This window comes from Rhipicephalus microplus, unplaced genomic scaffold (assembly GCF_043290135.1).
Source record: "Rhipicephalus microplus isolate Deutch F79 unplaced genomic scaffold, USDA_Rmic scaffold_62, whole genome shotgun sequence".
Taxonomy (NCBI): Eukaryota; Metazoa; Arthropoda; class Arachnida; order Ixodida; family Ixodidae; genus Rhipicephalus; species Rhipicephalus microplus.
Window position 1 is genome coordinate 1,337,412 of NW_027464635.1, and position 15,045 is coordinate 1,352,456.

The 15,045-nt window shown below is 46.0% G+C and overlaps 20 non-coding genes across 20 annotated transcripts; all 20 read right to left on the reverse strand.

The window, feature by feature from the left end:
* Positions 1 to 953: 953 nt before the first annotated feature.
* Positions 954 to 1,027, reverse strand: TRNAT-AGU (transfer RNA threonine (anticodon AGU)). Its single transcript has one exon. It is a non-coding gene; the product is annotated as a tRNA-Thr (tRNA).
* A 602-nt stretch (positions 1,028 to 1,629) lies between these two features.
* Positions 1,630 to 1,703, reverse strand: TRNAT-AGU (transfer RNA threonine (anticodon AGU)). The gene has a single exon. It is a non-coding gene; the product is annotated as a tRNA-Thr (tRNA).
* A 600-nt stretch (positions 1,704 to 2,303) lies between these two features.
* On the reverse strand, positions 2,304 to 2,377 carry TRNAS-AGA (transfer RNA serine (anticodon AGA)). Its single transcript has one exon. It is a non-coding gene; the product is annotated as a tRNA-Ser (tRNA).
* A 265-nt stretch (positions 2,378 to 2,642) lies between these two features.
* Positions 2,643 to 2,716, reverse strand: TRNAT-AGU (transfer RNA threonine (anticodon AGU)). The gene has a single exon. It is a non-coding gene; the product is annotated as a tRNA-Thr (tRNA).
* A 1,276-nt stretch (positions 2,717 to 3,992) lies between these two features.
* Positions 3,993 to 4,066, reverse strand: TRNAT-GGU (transfer RNA threonine (anticodon GGU)). The gene has a single exon. It is a non-coding gene; the product is annotated as a tRNA-Thr (tRNA).
* A 942-nt stretch (positions 4,067 to 5,008) lies between these two features.
* TRNAT-AGU (transfer RNA threonine (anticodon AGU)) lies at positions 5,009 to 5,082 on the reverse strand. Its single transcript has one exon. It is a non-coding gene; the product is annotated as a tRNA-Thr (tRNA).
* A 769-nt stretch (positions 5,083 to 5,851) lies between these two features.
* TRNAT-AGU (transfer RNA threonine (anticodon AGU)) lies at positions 5,852 to 5,925 on the reverse strand. The gene has a single exon. It is a non-coding gene; the product is annotated as a tRNA-Thr (tRNA).
* Positions 5,926 to 6,021: 96 nt separating this feature from the next.
* TRNAT-AGU (transfer RNA threonine (anticodon AGU)) lies at positions 6,022 to 6,095 on the reverse strand. Its single transcript has one exon. It is a non-coding gene; the product is annotated as a tRNA-Thr (tRNA).
* Positions 6,096 to 6,520: 425 nt separating this feature from the next.
* On the reverse strand, positions 6,521 to 6,594 carry TRNAS-AGA (transfer RNA serine (anticodon AGA)). The gene has a single exon. It is a non-coding gene; the product is annotated as a tRNA-Ser (tRNA).
* Positions 6,595 to 7,703: 1,109 nt separating this feature from the next.
* Positions 7,704 to 7,777, reverse strand: TRNAT-AGU (transfer RNA threonine (anticodon AGU)). Its single transcript has one exon. It is a non-coding gene; the product is annotated as a tRNA-Thr (tRNA).
* Positions 7,778 to 7,873: 96 nt separating this feature from the next.
* Positions 7,874 to 7,947, reverse strand: TRNAT-AGU (transfer RNA threonine (anticodon AGU)). The gene has a single exon. It is a non-coding gene; the product is annotated as a tRNA-Thr (tRNA).
* A 426-nt stretch (positions 7,948 to 8,373) lies between these two features.
* TRNAS-AGA (transfer RNA serine (anticodon AGA)) lies at positions 8,374 to 8,447 on the reverse strand. The gene has a single exon. It is a non-coding gene; the product is annotated as a tRNA-Ser (tRNA).
* A 941-nt stretch (positions 8,448 to 9,388) lies between these two features.
* TRNAS-AGA (transfer RNA serine (anticodon AGA)) lies at positions 9,389 to 9,462 on the reverse strand. Its single transcript has one exon. It is a non-coding gene; the product is annotated as a tRNA-Ser (tRNA).
* A 934-nt stretch (positions 9,463 to 10,396) lies between these two features.
* Positions 10,397 to 10,470, reverse strand: TRNAS-AGA (transfer RNA serine (anticodon AGA)). The gene has a single exon. It is a non-coding gene; the product is annotated as a tRNA-Ser (tRNA).
* A 435-nt stretch (positions 10,471 to 10,905) lies between these two features.
* TRNAT-AGU (transfer RNA threonine (anticodon AGU)) lies at positions 10,906 to 10,979 on the reverse strand. Its single transcript has one exon. It is a non-coding gene; the product is annotated as a tRNA-Thr (tRNA).
* Positions 10,980 to 11,748: 769 nt separating this feature from the next.
* On the reverse strand, positions 11,749 to 11,822 carry TRNAT-AGU (transfer RNA threonine (anticodon AGU)). The gene has a single exon. It is a non-coding gene; the product is annotated as a tRNA-Thr (tRNA).
* Positions 11,823 to 11,918: 96 nt separating this feature from the next.
* TRNAT-AGU (transfer RNA threonine (anticodon AGU)) lies at positions 11,919 to 11,992 on the reverse strand. The gene has a single exon. It is a non-coding gene; the product is annotated as a tRNA-Thr (tRNA).
* A 426-nt stretch (positions 11,993 to 12,418) lies between these two features.
* TRNAS-AGA (transfer RNA serine (anticodon AGA)) lies at positions 12,419 to 12,492 on the reverse strand. Its single transcript has one exon. It is a non-coding gene; the product is annotated as a tRNA-Ser (tRNA).
* A 1,111-nt stretch (positions 12,493 to 13,603) lies between these two features.
* TRNAS-AGA (transfer RNA serine (anticodon AGA)) lies at positions 13,604 to 13,677 on the reverse strand. Its single transcript has one exon. It is a non-coding gene; the product is annotated as a tRNA-Ser (tRNA).
* A 934-nt stretch (positions 13,678 to 14,611) lies between these two features.
* On the reverse strand, positions 14,612 to 14,685 carry TRNAS-AGA (transfer RNA serine (anticodon AGA)). Its single transcript has one exon. It is a non-coding gene; the product is annotated as a tRNA-Ser (tRNA).
* Between the last annotated feature and the right edge of the window lie 360 nt (positions 14,686 to 15,045).

Here is a 15,045-nt window from a genome sequence, read left to right on the forward strand (position 1 = left end):
AGCCACGGCGCCTGCGCAGCGTCTTGTTCAGGCAGTGACACCATCAGAAGTATTTCGAAATAAACTTCGAAAACAAAAAAACTAGAGAAAGGTTTGTCTTGACTCTCGAGGCACCGGTGAGATTTGAACTCACGATCTCCCGTTAACTAGACAGGCGCTTTAACCAACTAGGCCACGGCGCCTGCGCAGCGCCTTGTTCGGGCAGTGACACCATCAAAAGTATTTCCAAATAAACTTCGAAAACAAAAAACTAGAGAGAGGTTTGTCTTGGCTCTCGTGGAACCGGTGAGATTCGAACTCACGATTTCCTGTTTACTAGACAGGCGCTTTAACTAACTAAGCCACGGCGCCTGCGCAGCGTCTTGTTCAGACAGTGGCACCATGAGAAGTATTTCGAACTATACTTCGAAAACAAAAAACTAGAGAGACGTTAGTCTTGACTCTCGAGGCACCGGTGAGATTCGAACTCACGATCTCCTGTTTACTAGACAGGCGCTTTAACTAAAGAAGCCACGGCGCCTGCGCAGCGTCTTGTTTAGGCAGTGACACCATCAGAACTATTTCGAACTAAACTTCGAAAACAAAAAACTAGAGAGACGTTTGTCTTTACTCTCGAAGCACCGGTAAGATTCGAACTCACGATCTCTTGTTTACTAGGCAGGCGCTTTAACCAACTAAGCCATGGCGCCTGCGCGGCGTCTCGTTGAGGCAGTGACACCATTAGAAGTATTTCGAACTATACTTCGAAAACAAAAAATTACAGAGAAATTTGTCTTGTCTCTCGAGGTACCGGTGAGATTCGAGCTCACTATCTCCTGTTTACTAGACAGGTGAGATAACAAACTAAGACACGGTGACTGCGCAGCGTATTGTTAAGGCAGTCACACCATCAGAAGAATTTCGAACTAAACTTCGAAAACAAAAAACTAGAGAGACGGTTGCCTTGACTCTCGAGGCACCGTTGAGATTCGAACTCATGATCTCCTGTTTACTAGACAGGCGCTTTAACCAACTAAGCCACGGCGCCTGTGCAGCGTCTTCTTCAGGCAGTGACGCCATCAGAAGTATTTTGAACTAAACTTCGAAAACAAAAAACTAGAGAAAGGTTTGTCTTGACTCTCGAGGCACCGGTGAGATTTGAACTCACGATCTCCTGTTAACTAGACAGGCGCTTTAACCAACTAGGCCACGGCGCCTGCGCAGCGCCTGGTTCGGGCAGTGACACCATCAAAAGTATTTCCAAATAAACTTCGAAAACAAAAAACTAGAGAGAGGTTTGTCTTGGCTCTCGTGGCACCGGTGATATTCGAACTCATGCTCTCCTGTTTACTAGACAGGCGCTTCAACCAACTAAGCTACGGCGCCTGCGCAGCGCCTTGTTCGGGCAGTGACACCATCAAAAGTATTTCGAAGTAAACTTCGAAAACAAAAAACTGGAGAGACGTTAGTCTTGACTCCCGAGGCACCGGTGAGATTCGAACTCACGATTTCCTGTTTACTAGACAGGCGCTTTAACTAACTAAGCCACGGCGCCTGCGCAGCGTCTTGTTCAGACAGTGGCACCATGAGAAGTATTTCGAACTAAACTTCGAAAACAAAAAAACTAGAGAGACGTTTGCTTGACTCTCGAAGCACCGCTGAGATTCGAACTCATGATCTCCTGTTTACTAGACAGGCGCTTTAACCAACTAAGCCACGGCGCCTGCGCAGCGTCTTGCTCAGGCAGTGACACCATCAGAAGTACTTCCAACTAAACTTCGAAAACAAAAGTACTGAAAGTTGGGCGAGTTGGTACTCGATCATGACTTCTTTGCGCAAAGACGTACACGGACACAAGAAAAAGAGGCAAAAAACACGGGCGCCCGTGTTGTTTGCCTCTTTTGCTTGTGTCCGTGTACGTGTTTGCGCAAAAAAGTCATGAATGTTCGAAAACAAAAAACTAGAGAGACGTCAGTCTTGACTCCCGAAGCACTGGTGAGATTCGAACTCACGATCTCCTATGTACCAGACAGGCGCTTTAACTAACTAAGCCACGGCGCCCGCAGCATCTTGTTCAGGCAGTGACACCATCAGAAGTATTTCGAACTATACTTCGAAAACAAAAAACTAGAGAGATGTTAGTCTTGACTCTCGAGGCACCGGTGAGATTCGAACTCATGATCTCCTGTTTACTAGACAGGCGCTTTAACCAACTAAGGCCACGGCGCCTGCGCAGCCTGTTGTTCAGGCAGTGACACCATCAGAAGTATTTCGAACTAAACTTCGAAAACAAAAAGCTAGAGAGATGTTTGTCTTGACTCTCGAGGCACCGGTGAGATTTGAACTCACGATCTCCTGTTTTCTTGACAGGCGCTTTAACAAACTAAGCCACGGCACCTGTGCAGCGTCTTGTTCAGGCAGTGACACCATCAGAAGTATTTCGACATAAACTTCGAAAACAAAAAAACTAGAGAGACGTTAGTCTTGACTCCCGAGGCACCGATAGATTCGAACTCACGATCTCCTGTTTACTAGACAGGCGCTTTAACCAACTAAGCCACGGCGCCTGCGCAGCGTCTTGTTCAGGCAGTGACACCTTCAGAAGTATTTCGAAATAAACTTCGAAAACAAAAAAACTAGAGAGACGTTTGTCTTGACTCTCGAGGCACCGCTGAGATTCGAACTCATAATCTCCTGTTTACTAGACAGGCGCTTTAACCAACTAAGCCACGGCGCCTGCGCAGCGTCTTGCTCAGGCAGTGACACCACCAGAAGTATTTCGAACTAAACTTCGAAAACAAAAAACTAGAAAGACGTTTGTCTTGATTCTCGAGGCACCGGTGAGATTCGAACTCACGATCTCTTGTTTACTAGACAGGCGCTTTAACTAAAGAAGCCACGGCGCCTGCGCAGCGTCTTGTTCAGGCAGTCACACCATCAGAAGAATTTCGAACTAAACTTCGAAAACAAAAAACTAGAGAGACGGTTGCCTTGACTCTCGAGGCACCGTTGAGATTCGAACTGATGATCTCCTGTTTACTAGAGCGGCGCTTTAACCAACTAAGCCACAACGCCTGCGTAGCGTCTTGTTCAGGCAGTGACGTTATCAGAAGTATTTTGAACTAAACTTCGAAAACAAAAAACTAGAGAAAGGTTTGTCTTGACTCTCTAGGCACCGGTGAGATTTGAACTCACGATCTCCTGTTAACTAGACAGGCGCTTTAACCAACTAGGCCACGGCGCCTGCGCAGCGCCTGGTTCGGGCAGTGACACCATCAAAAGTATTTCCAAATAAACTTCGAAAACAAAAAACTAGAGAGAGGTTTGTCTTGGCTCTCGTGGCACCGGTGATATTCGAACTCATGCTCTCCTGTTTACTAGACAGGCGCTTCAACCAACTAAGCTACGGCGCCTGCGCAGCGCCTTGTTCGGGCAGTGACACCATCAAAAGTATTTCGAAGTAAACTTCGAAAACAAAAAACTGGAGAGACGTTAGTCTTGACTCCCGAGGCACCGGTGAGATTCAAACTCACGATTTCCTGTTTACTAGACAGGCGCTTTAACTAACTAAGCCACGGCGCCTGCGCAGCGTCTTGTTCAGACAGTGGCACCATGAGAAGTATTTCGAACTATACTTCGAAAACAAAAAACTAGAGAGACGTTAGTCTTGACTCTCGAGGCACCGGTGAGATTCGAACTCACGATCTCCTGTTTACTAGAAAGGCGCTTTGACTAACTAAGCCACGGCGCCTGCGCAGCGTTATGTTCAGGCAGTGACACCATCAGAAGTATTTCGAACTAAACTTCGAAAACAAAAGTACTGAAAGTTGGGCGAGTTGGTACTCGATGATGACTTCTTTGCGCAAAGACGTACACGGACACAAGAAAAAGAGGCAAACAACACGGGCGCCCGTGTTGTTTGCCTCTTTTGCTTGTGTCCGTGTACGTGTTTGCGTAAAAAAGTCATGACTGTTCGAAAACAAAAACTAGAGAGACGTCAGTCTTGACTCCCGAGGCACCGGTAAGATTCGAACTCACGATCTCCTGTTTACCAGACAGGCGCTTTAACTAACTAAGCCACTGCGCCTGCAGCGTTTTGTTCAGGCAGTGACACCATCAGAAGTATTTCGAACTATACTTCGAAAACAAAAAACTAGAGAGACGTTAGTCTTGACTCTCGCGGCACCGGGGAGATTCGAACTCATGATTTCCTGTTCACTAGACAGGCGCTTTAACCAACTAAGCCACGGCGCTTGCGCAGCCTGTTGTTCAGGCAGTGACACCATCAGAAGTATTTCGAACTAAACTCCGAAAACAAAAAGCTAGAGAGATGTTTGTCTTGACTCTCGAGGCACCGGTGAGATTCGAACTTATGATCTCCTGTTTACTAGACAGGCGCTTCAACCAACTAAGCCACGGCGCCTGCGCAGCCTGTTGTTCAGGCAGTGACACCATCAGAAGTATTTCGAACTAAACTTCAAAAACAAAAAGCTAGAGAGATGTTTCTCTTGACTCTCGAGGCACCGGTGAGATTTGAACTCACGATCTCCTGTTTTCTTCACAGGCGCTTTAACCAACTAAGCCACGGCACCTGTGCAGCGTCTTGTTCAGGCAGTGACACCATCAAAAGTATTTCGAAATAAACTTCGAAAACAAAAAAAACTAGAGAGACGTTAGTCTTGACTCCCGCGGCACCGGTGAGATTCGAACTCACAATCTCCTGTTTACTAGACAGGCGCTTTAACTAACTAGGCCACGGCGCCTGCGCAGCGTCTTGTTCAGGCAGCGGCACCATCTGAAGTATTTCGAACTATACTTCGAAAACAAAAAAACTAGAGAGACATTTGTCTTGACTCTCGAGGCACCGGTAGATTCGAACTCACGATCTCCTGTTTACTAGACAGGCGCTTTAACCAACTAAGCCACGGCGCCTGCGCAGCGTCTTGTTCAGACAGTGACACCATCAGAAGTATTTCGAACTAAACATCGAAAACAAAAAAAACTAGAGAGACGTTTGTTTTGACTCTCAAGGCACCGCTGAGATTCGAACTCATAATCTCCTGTTTACTAGACAGGTGCTTTAACCAACTAAGCCACGGCGCCTGCGCAGCGTCTTGCTCAGGCAGTGGCACCATCAGAAGTATTTCGAACTAAATTTCGAAATCAAAAAACTAGAAAGACGTTTGTCTTGACTCTCGAGGCACCGGTGAGATTCGAACTCACGATCTCCTGTTTACTAGACAGGCGCTTTAACTAAAGAAGCCACGGCGCCTGCGCAGCGTCTTGTTCAGGCAGTGACACCATCAGAAGTATTTCAAAATAAACTTCGAAAACAAAAAACTAGAGAGACGTTTGTCTTTACTCTCGAAGCACCGGTGAGATTCGAACTCACGATCTCTTGTTTACTAGCCAGGCGCTTTAACCAACTAAGCCATGGCGCCTGCGTGGCGTCTCGTTGAGGCAGTGACATCATTAGAAGTATTTCGAACTATACTTCGAAAACAAAAAATTTGAGAAATTTGTCTTGTTTCTCGAGGTACAGATGAGATTCGAGCTCACTATCTCCTGTTTACTAGACAGGTGAGATAACGAACTAAGACACGGTGACTGCGCAGCATCTTCTTCAGGCAGTGACACCATTAGAAGCATTTTATATTATACTTCAAAAATAAAAAACTAGAGAGAGTTTTGTCTTGACTCTCGAGGCACCGGTGAGATTCGAACTCACGATCTCCTGTTTACTAGACAGGCGCTTTAACTAGAGAAACCACGGCGCCTGCGCAGCGTCTTGTTCAGGCAGTGACACCATCAGAAGTATTTGGAACTAAACTTCGAAAACAAAAAACTAGAGAGACGTTAGTCTTGACTCCCGAGGCACCGGTGAGATTCGAACTCACAATCTCCTGTTTACTAGACAGGCGCTTTAACTAACTAAGCCACGGCGCCTGCGCAGCATCTTGTTCAGGCAGTGACACTATCTGAAGTATTTCGAACTATACTTCGAAAACAAAAAAACTAGAGAGACGTTAGTCTTGACTCTCGAGGCACCGGTGAGATTCGAACTCACGATCCCCTGTTTACTAAGCAGGCGCTTTAACCAACTAAGCCACGGCGCCTGCGCAGCGTCTTGTTCAGGCAGTGACACCGTCAGAAGTATTTCGAACTAAACTTCGAAAACAAAAAAAACTAGAGAGACGTTTGTCTTGACTCTCGAGGCACCGCTGAGATTCGAACTCACGATCTCCTGTTTACTAGAAAGGCGCTTTAACTAACTAAGCCAAGGGCGCCTGCGCAGCGTTTTGTTCAGGCAGTGACACCATCAGAAGTATTTCGAAATAAACTTCGAAAACAAAAGTACTGAAAGTTGGGCGAGTTGGTAATCGATCTTTTCGCAAAGACGTACACGGACACAAGAAAAAGAGGCAAACAACACGGGCGCCCGTGTTGTTTGCCTCTTTTGCTTGTGCCCGTGTACGTGTTTGCGCAAAAAAGTCATGAATGTTCGAAAACAAAAAACTAGAGACGTCAGTCTTGACTCTCGAGGCACCGGTGAGATTTGAACTCACGATCTCCTGTTTTCTTGACAGGCGCTTTAACCAACTAAGCCATGGCACCTGTGCAACGTCTTGTTCAGGCAGTGACACCATCAGAAGTATTTCGAAATAAACTTCGAAAACAAAAAAACTAGAGAGAAGTTAGTCTTGACTCCCGAGGCACCGGTGAGATTCGAACTCACAATCTCCTGTTTACTAGACAGGCGCTTTAACTAACTAGGCCACGGCGCCTGCGCAGCGTCTTGTTCAGGCCGTGGCACCATCTGAAGTATTTCGAACTATACTTCGAAAACAAAAAAACTAGAGAGACGTTTGTCTTGACTCTCGAGGCACCGGTAGATTCGAACTCACGATCTCCTGTTTACTAGACAGGCGCTTTAACCAACTAAGCCACGGCGCCTGCGCAGCGTCTTATTCAGGCAGTGACACCATCAGAAGTATTTCGAACTAAACTTCGAAAACAAAAAAACTAGAGAGAGTTTTGTCTTGACTCTCGAGGCACCGGTGAGATTCGAACTCACGATCTCCTGTTTACTAGACAGGCGCTTTAACTAAAGAAGCCACGGCGCCTGCGCAGCGTCTTGTTCAGGCAGTGACACCATCAGAAGTATTTCGAACTAAACTTCGAAAACAAAAAACTAGAGAGACGTTTGTCTTTACTCTCGAAGCACCGGTGAGATTCAAACTCACCATCTCTTGTTTACTAGCCAGGCGCTTTAACCAACTAAGCCATGGCGCCTGCGTGGCGTCTCGTTGAGGCAGTGACATCATTAGAAGTATTTCGAACTATACTTCGAAAACAAAAAATTTGAGAAATTTGTCTTGTTTCTCGAGGTACAGATGAGATTCGAGCTCACTATCTCCTGTTTACTAGACAGGTGAGATAACAAACTAAGACACGGTGACTGCGCAGCATCTTCTTCAGGCAGTGACACCATTAGAAGCATTTTATATTATACTTCAAAAATAAAAAACTAGAGAGAGTTTTGTCTTGACTCTCGAGGCACCGGTGAGATTCGAACTCACGATCTCCTGTTTACTAGACAGGCGCTTTAACTAGAGAAACCACGGCGCCTGCGCAGCGTCTTGTTCAGGCAGTGACACCATCAGAAGTATTTGGAACTAAACTTCGAAAACAAAAAACTAGAGAGACGTTAGTCTTGACTCCCGAGGCACCGGTGAGATTCGAACTCACAATCTCCTGTTTACTAGACAGGCGCTTTAACTAACTAAGCCACGGCGCCTGCGCAGCATCTTGTTCAGGCAGTGACACTATCTGAAGTATTTCGAACTATACTTCGAAAACAAAAAAACTAGAGAGACGTTAGTCTTGACTCTCGAGGCACCGGTGAGATTCGAACTCACGATCCCCTGTTTACTAAGCAGGCGCTTTAACCAACTAAGCCACGGCGCCTGCGCAGCGTCTTGTTCAGGCAGTGACACCGTAAGAAGTATTTCGAACTAAACTTCGAAAACAAAAAAACTAGAGAGACGTTTGTCTTGACTCTCGAGGCACCGCTGAGATTCGAACTCACGATCTCCTGTTTACTAGAAAGGCGCTTTAACTAACTAAGCCAAGGGCGCCTGCGCAGCGTTTTGTTCAGGCAGTGACACCATCAGAAGTATTTCGAAATAAACTTCGAAAACAAAAGTACTGAAAGTTGGGCGAGTTGGTAATCGATCTTTGCGCAAAGACGTACACGGACACAAGAAAAAGAGGCAAACAACACGGGCGCCCGTGTTGTTTGCCTCTTTTGCTTGTGCCCGTGTACGTGTTTGCGCAAAAAAGTCATGAATGTTCGAAAACAAAAAACTAGAGAGACGTCAGTCTTGACTCTCGAGGCACCGGTGAGATTTGAACTCACGATCTCCTGTTTTCTTGACAGGCGCTTTAACCAACTAAGCCATGGCACCTGTGCAACGTCTTGTTCAGGCAGTGACACCATCAGAAGTATTTCGAAATAAACTTCGAAAACAAAAAAACTAGAGAGAAGTTAGTCTTGACTCCCGAGGCACCGGTGAGATTCGAACTCACAATCTCCTGTTTACTAGACAGGCGCTTTAACTAACTAGGCCACGGCGCCTGCGCAGCGTCTTGTTCAGGCCGTGGCACCATCTGAAGTATTTCGAACTATACTTCGAAAACAAAAAAACTAGAGAGACGTTTGTCTTGACTCTCGAGGCACCGGTAGATTCGAACTCACGATCTCCTGTTTACTAGACAGGCGCTTTAACCAACTAAGCCACGGCGCCTGCGCAGCGTCTTATTCAGGCAGTGACACCATCAGAAGTATTTCGAACTAAACTTCGAAAACAAAAAAACTAGAGAGAGTTTTGTCTTGACTCTCGAGGCACCGGTGAGATTCGAACTCACGATCTCCTGTTTACTAGACAGGCGCTTTAACTAAAGAAGCCACGGCGCCTGCGCAGCGTCTTGTTCAGGCAGTGACACCATCAGAAGTATTTCGAACTAAACTTCGAAAACAAAAAATTAGAGAGACGTTTGTCTTTACTCTCGAAGCACCGGTGAGATTCAAACTCACGATCTCTTGTTTACTAGCCAGGCGCTTTAACCAACTAAGCCATGGCGCCTACGTGGCGTCTCGTTGAGGCAGTGACATCATTAGAAGTATTTCGAACTATACTTCGAAAACAAAAAATTAGAGAAATTTGTCTTGTTTCTAGAGGTACAGATGAGATTCGAGCTCACTATCTCCTGTTTACTAGACAGGTGAGATAACGAACTAAGACACGGTGACTGCGCAGCATCTTCTTCAGGCAGTGACAGCATTAGAAGCATTTTATAATATACTTCAAAAACAAAAAAACTAGAGAGAGTTTTGTCTTGACTCTCGAGGCACCGGTGAGATTTGAACTCACGATCTCCTGTTTTCTTGACAGGCGCTTTAACCAACTAAGCCATGGCACCTGTGCAACGTCTTGTTCAGGCAGTGACACCATCAGAAGTATTTCGAAATAAACTTCGAAAACAAAAAAACTAGAGAGACGTTAGTCTTGACTCCCGAGGCACCGGTGAGATTCGAACTCACAATCTCCTGTTTACTAGACAGGCGCTTTAACTAACTAGGCCACGGCGCCTGCGCAGCGTCTTGTTCAGGCCGTGGCACCATCTGAAGTATTTCGAACTATACTTCGAAAACAAAAAAACTAGAGAGACGTTTGTCTTGACTCTCGAGGCACCGGTAGATTCGAACTCACGATCCCCTGTTTACTAGACAGGCGCTTTAACCAACTAAGCCACGGCGCCTGCGCAGCGTCTTATTCAGGCAGTGACACCATCAGAAGTATTTCGAACTAAACTTCGAAAACAAAAAAACTAGAGAGAGTTTTGTCTTGACTCTCGAGGCACCGGTGAGATTCGAACTCACGATCTCCTGTTTACTAGACAGGCGCTTTAACTAAAGAAGCCACGGCGCCTGCGCAGCGTCTTGTTCAGGCAGTGACACCATCAGAAGTATTTCGAACTAAACTTCGAAAACAAAAAAACTAGAGAGAGTTTTGTCTTGACTCTCGAGGCACCGGTGAGATTCGAACTCACGATCTCCTGTTTACTAGACAGGCGCTTTAACTAAAGAAGCCACGGCGCCTGCGCAGCGTTTTGTTCAGGCAGTGACACCATCAGAAGTATTTCGAAATAAACTTCGAAAACAAAAGTACTGAATGTTGGGCGAGTTGGTAATCGATCTTTGCGCAAAGACGTACACGGACACAAGAAAAAGAGGCAAACAACACGTGCGCCCGTGTTGTTTGCCTCTTTTGCTTGTGCCCGTGTACGTGTTTGCGCAAAAAAGTCATGAATGTTCGAAAACAAAAAACTAGAGAGACGTCAGTCTTGACTCTCGAGGCACCGGTGAGATTTGAACTCACGATCTCCTGTTTTCTTGACAGGCGCTTTAACCAACTAAGCCATGGCACCTGTGCAACGTCTTGTTCAGGCAGTGACACCATCAGAAGTATTTCGAAATAAACTTCGAAAACAAAAAAACTAGAGAGACGTTAGTCTTGACTCCCGAGGCACCGGTGAGATTCGAACTCACAATCTCCTGTTTACTAGACAGGCGCTTTAACTAACTAGGCCACGGCGCCTGCGCAGCGTCTTGTTCAGGCCGTGGCACCATCTGAAGTATTTCGAACTATACTTCGAAAACAAAAAAACTAGAGAGACGTTTGTCTTGACTCTCGAGGCACCGGTAGATTCGAACTCACCATCTCCTGTTTACTAGACAGGCGCTTTAACCAACTAAGCCACGGCGCCTGCGCAGCGTCTTGTTCAGACAGTGACACCATCAGAAGTATTTCGAACTAAACATCGAAAACAAAAAAACTAGAGAGACGTTTGTTTTGACTCTCAAGGCACCGCTGAGATTCGAACTCATAATCTCCTGTTTACTAGACAGGTGCTTTAACCAACTAAGCCACGGCGCCTGCGCAGCGTCTTGCTCAGGCAGTGACACCATCAGAAGTATTTCGAACTAAATTTCGAAATCAAAAAACTAGAAAGACGTTTGTCTTGACTCTCGAGGCACCGGTGAGAATCGAACTCACGATCTCCTGTTTACTAGACAGGCGCTTTAACTAAAGAAGCCACGGCGCCTGCGCAGCGTCTTGTTCAGGCAGTGACACCATCAGAAGTATTTCAAAATAAACTTCGAAAACAAAAAACTAGAGAGACGTTTGTCTTTACTCTCGAAGCACCGGTGAGATTCGAACTCACGATCTCTTGTTTACTAGCCAGGCGCTTTAACCAACTAAGCCATGGCGCCTGCGTGGCGTCTCGTTGAGGCAGTGACATCATTAGAAGTATTTCGAACTATACTTCGAAAACAAAAAATTTGAGAAATTTGTCTTGTTTCTCGAGGTACAGATGAGATTCGAGCTCACTATCTCCTGTTTACTAGACAGGTGAGATAACGAACTAAGACACGGTGACTGCGCAGCATCTTCTTCAGGCAGTGACACCATTAGAAGCATTTTATATTATACTTCAAAAATAAAAAACTAGAGAGAGTTTTGTCTTGACTCTCGAGGCACCGGTGAGATTCGAACTCACGATCTCCTGTTTACTAGACAGGCGCTTTAACTAGAGAAACCACGGCGCCTGCGCAGCGTCTTGTTCAGGCAGTGACACCATCAGAAGTATTTGGAACTAAACTTCGAAAACAAAAAACTAGAGAGACGTTAGTCTTGACTCCCGAGGCACCGGTGAGATTCGAACTCACAATCTCCTGTTTACTAGACAGGCGCTTTAACTAACTAAGCCACGGCGCCTGCGCAGCATCTTGTTCAGGCAGTGACACTATCTGAAGTATTTCGAACTATACTTCGAAAACAAAAAAACTAGAGAGACGTTAGTCTTGACTCTCGAGGCACCGGTGAGATTCGAACTCACGATCCCCTGTTTACTAAGCAGGCGCTTTAACCAACTAAGCCACGGCGCCTGCGCAGCGTCTTGTTCAGGCAGTGACACCGTCAGAAGTATTTCGAACTAAACTTCGAAAACAAAAAAACTAGAGAGACGTTTGTCTTGACTCTCGAGGCACCGCTGAGATTCGAACTCACGATCTCCTGTTTACTAGAAAGGCGCTTTAACTAACTAAGCCAAGGGCGCCTGCGCAGCGTTTTGTTCAGGCAGTGACACCATCAGAAGTATTTCGAAATAAACTTCGAAAACAAAAGTACTGAAAGTTGGGCGAGTTGGTAATCGATCTTTGCGCAAAGACGTACACGGACACAAGAAAAAGAGGCAAACAACACGGGCGCCCGTGTTGTTTGCCTCTTTTGCTTGTGCCCGTGTACGTGTTTGCGCAAAAAAGTCATGAATGTTCGAAAACAAAAAACTAGAGAGACGTCAGTCTTGACTCTCGAGGCACCGGTGAGATTTGAACTCACGATCTCCTGTTTTCTTGACAGGCGCTTTAACCAACTAAGCCATGGCACCTGTGCAACATCTTGTTCAGGCAGTGACACCATCAGAAGTATTTCGAAATAAACTTCGAAAACAAAAAAACTAGAGAGAAGTTAGTCTTGACTCCCGAGGCACCGGTGAGATTCGAACTCACAATCTCCTGTTTACTAGACAGGCGCTTTAACCAACTAAGCCATGGCACCTGTGCAACGTCTTGTTCAGGCAATGACACCATCAGAAGTATTTCGAAATAAACTTCGAAAACAAAAAAACTAGAGAGAAGTTAGTCTTGACTCCCGAGGCACCGGTGAGATTCGAACTCACAATCTCCTGTTTACTAGACAGGCGCTTTAACTAACTAGGCCACGGCGCCTGCGCAGCGTCTTGTTCAGGCCGTGGCACCATCTGAAGTATTTCGAACTATACTTCGAAAACAAAAAAACTAGAGAGACGTTTGTCTTGACTCTCGAGGCACCGGTAGATTCGAACTCACGATCTCCTGTTTACTAGACAGGCGCTTTAACCAACTAAGCCACGGCGCCTGCGCAGCGTCTTATTCAGGCAGTGACACCATCAGAAGTATTTCGAACTAAACTTCGAAAACAAAAAAACTAGAGAGAGTTTTGTCTTGACTCTCGAGGCACCGGTGAGATTCGAACTCACGATCTCCTGTTTACTAGACAGGCGCTTTAACTAAAGAAGCCACGGCGCCTGCGCAGCGTCTTGTTCAGGCAGTGACACCATCAGAAGTATTTCGAACTAAACTTCGAAAACAAAAAATTAGAGAGACGTTTGTCTTTACTCTCGAAGCACCGGTGAGATTCAAACTCACGATCTCTTGTTTACTAGCCAGGCGCTTTAACCAACTAAGCCATGGCGCCTACGTGGCGTCTCGTTGAGGCAGTGACATCATTAGAAGTATTTCGAACTATACTTCGAAAACAAAAAATTAGAGAAATTTGTCTTGTTTCTAGAGGTACAGATGAGATTCGAGCTCACTATCTCCTGTTTACTAGACAGGTGAGATAACGAACTAAGACACGGTGACTGCGCAGCATCTTCTTCAGGCAGTGACAGCATTAGAAGCATTTTATAATATGCTTCAAAAACAAAAAAACTAGAGAGAGTTTTGTCTTGACTCTCGAGGCACCGGTGAGATTTGAACTCACGATCTCCTGTTTTCTTGACAGGCGCTTTAACCAACTAAGCCATGGCACCTGTGCAACGTCTTGTTCAGGCAGTGACACCATCAGAAGTATTTCGAAATAAACTTCGAAAACAAAAAAACTAGAGAGACGTTAGTCTTGACTCCCGAGGCACCGGTGAGATTCGAACTCACAATCTCCTGTTTACTAGACAGGCGCTTTAACTAACTAGGCCACGGCGCCTGCGCAGCGTCTTGTTCAGGCCGTGGCACCATCTGAAGTATTTCGAACTATACTTCGAAAACAAAAAAACTAGAGAGACGTTTGTCTTGACTCTCGAGGCACCGGTAGATTCGAACTCACGATCCCCTGTTTACTAGACAGGCGCTTTAACCAACTAAGCCACGGCGCCTGCGCAGCGTCTTATTCAGGCAGTGACACCATCAGAAGTATTTCGAACTAAACTTCGAAAACAAAAAAACTAGAGAGAGTTTTGTCTTGACTCTCGAGGCACCGGTGAGATTCGAACTCACGATCTCCTGTTTACTAGACAGGCGCTTTAACTAAAGAAGCCACGGCGCCTGCGCAGCGTCTTGTTCAGGCAGTGACACCATCAGAAGTATTTCGAACTAAACTTCGAAAACAAAAAAACTAGAGAGAGTTTTGTCTTGACTCTCGAGGCACCGGTGAGATTCGAACTCACGATCTCCTGTTTACTAGACAGGCGCTTTAACTAAAGAAGCCACGGCGCCTGCGCAGCGTTTTGTTCAGGCAGTGACACCATCAGAAGTATTTCGAAATAAACTTCGAAAACAAAAGTACTGAATGTTGGGCGAGTTGGTAATCGATCTTTGCGCAAAGACGTACACGGACACAAGAAAAAGAGGCAAACAACACGTGCGCCCGTGTTGTTTGCCTCTTTTGCTTGTGCCCGTGTACGTGTTTGCGCAAAAAAGTCATGAATGTTCGAAAACAAAAAACTAGAGAGACGTCAGTCTTGACTCTCGAGGCACCGGTGAGATTTGAACTCACGATCTCCTGTTTTCTTGACAGGCGCTTTAACCAACTAAGCCATGGCACCTGTGCAACGTCTTGTTCAGGCAGTGACACCATCAGAAGTATTTCGAAATAAACTTCGAAAACAAAAAAACTAGAGAGACGTTAGTCTTGACTCCCGAGGCACCGGTGAGATTCGAACTCACAATCTCCTGTTTACTAGACAGGCGCTTTAACTAACTAGGCCACGGCGCCTGCGCAGCGTCTTGTTCAGGCCGTGGCACCATCTGAAGTATTTCGAACTATACTTCGAAAACAAAAAAACTAGAGAGACGTTTGTCTTGACTCTCGAGGCACCGGTAGATTCGAACTCACGATCTCCTGTTTACTAGACAGGCGCTTTAACCAACTAAGCCACGGCGCCTGCGCAGCGTCTTGTTCAGAC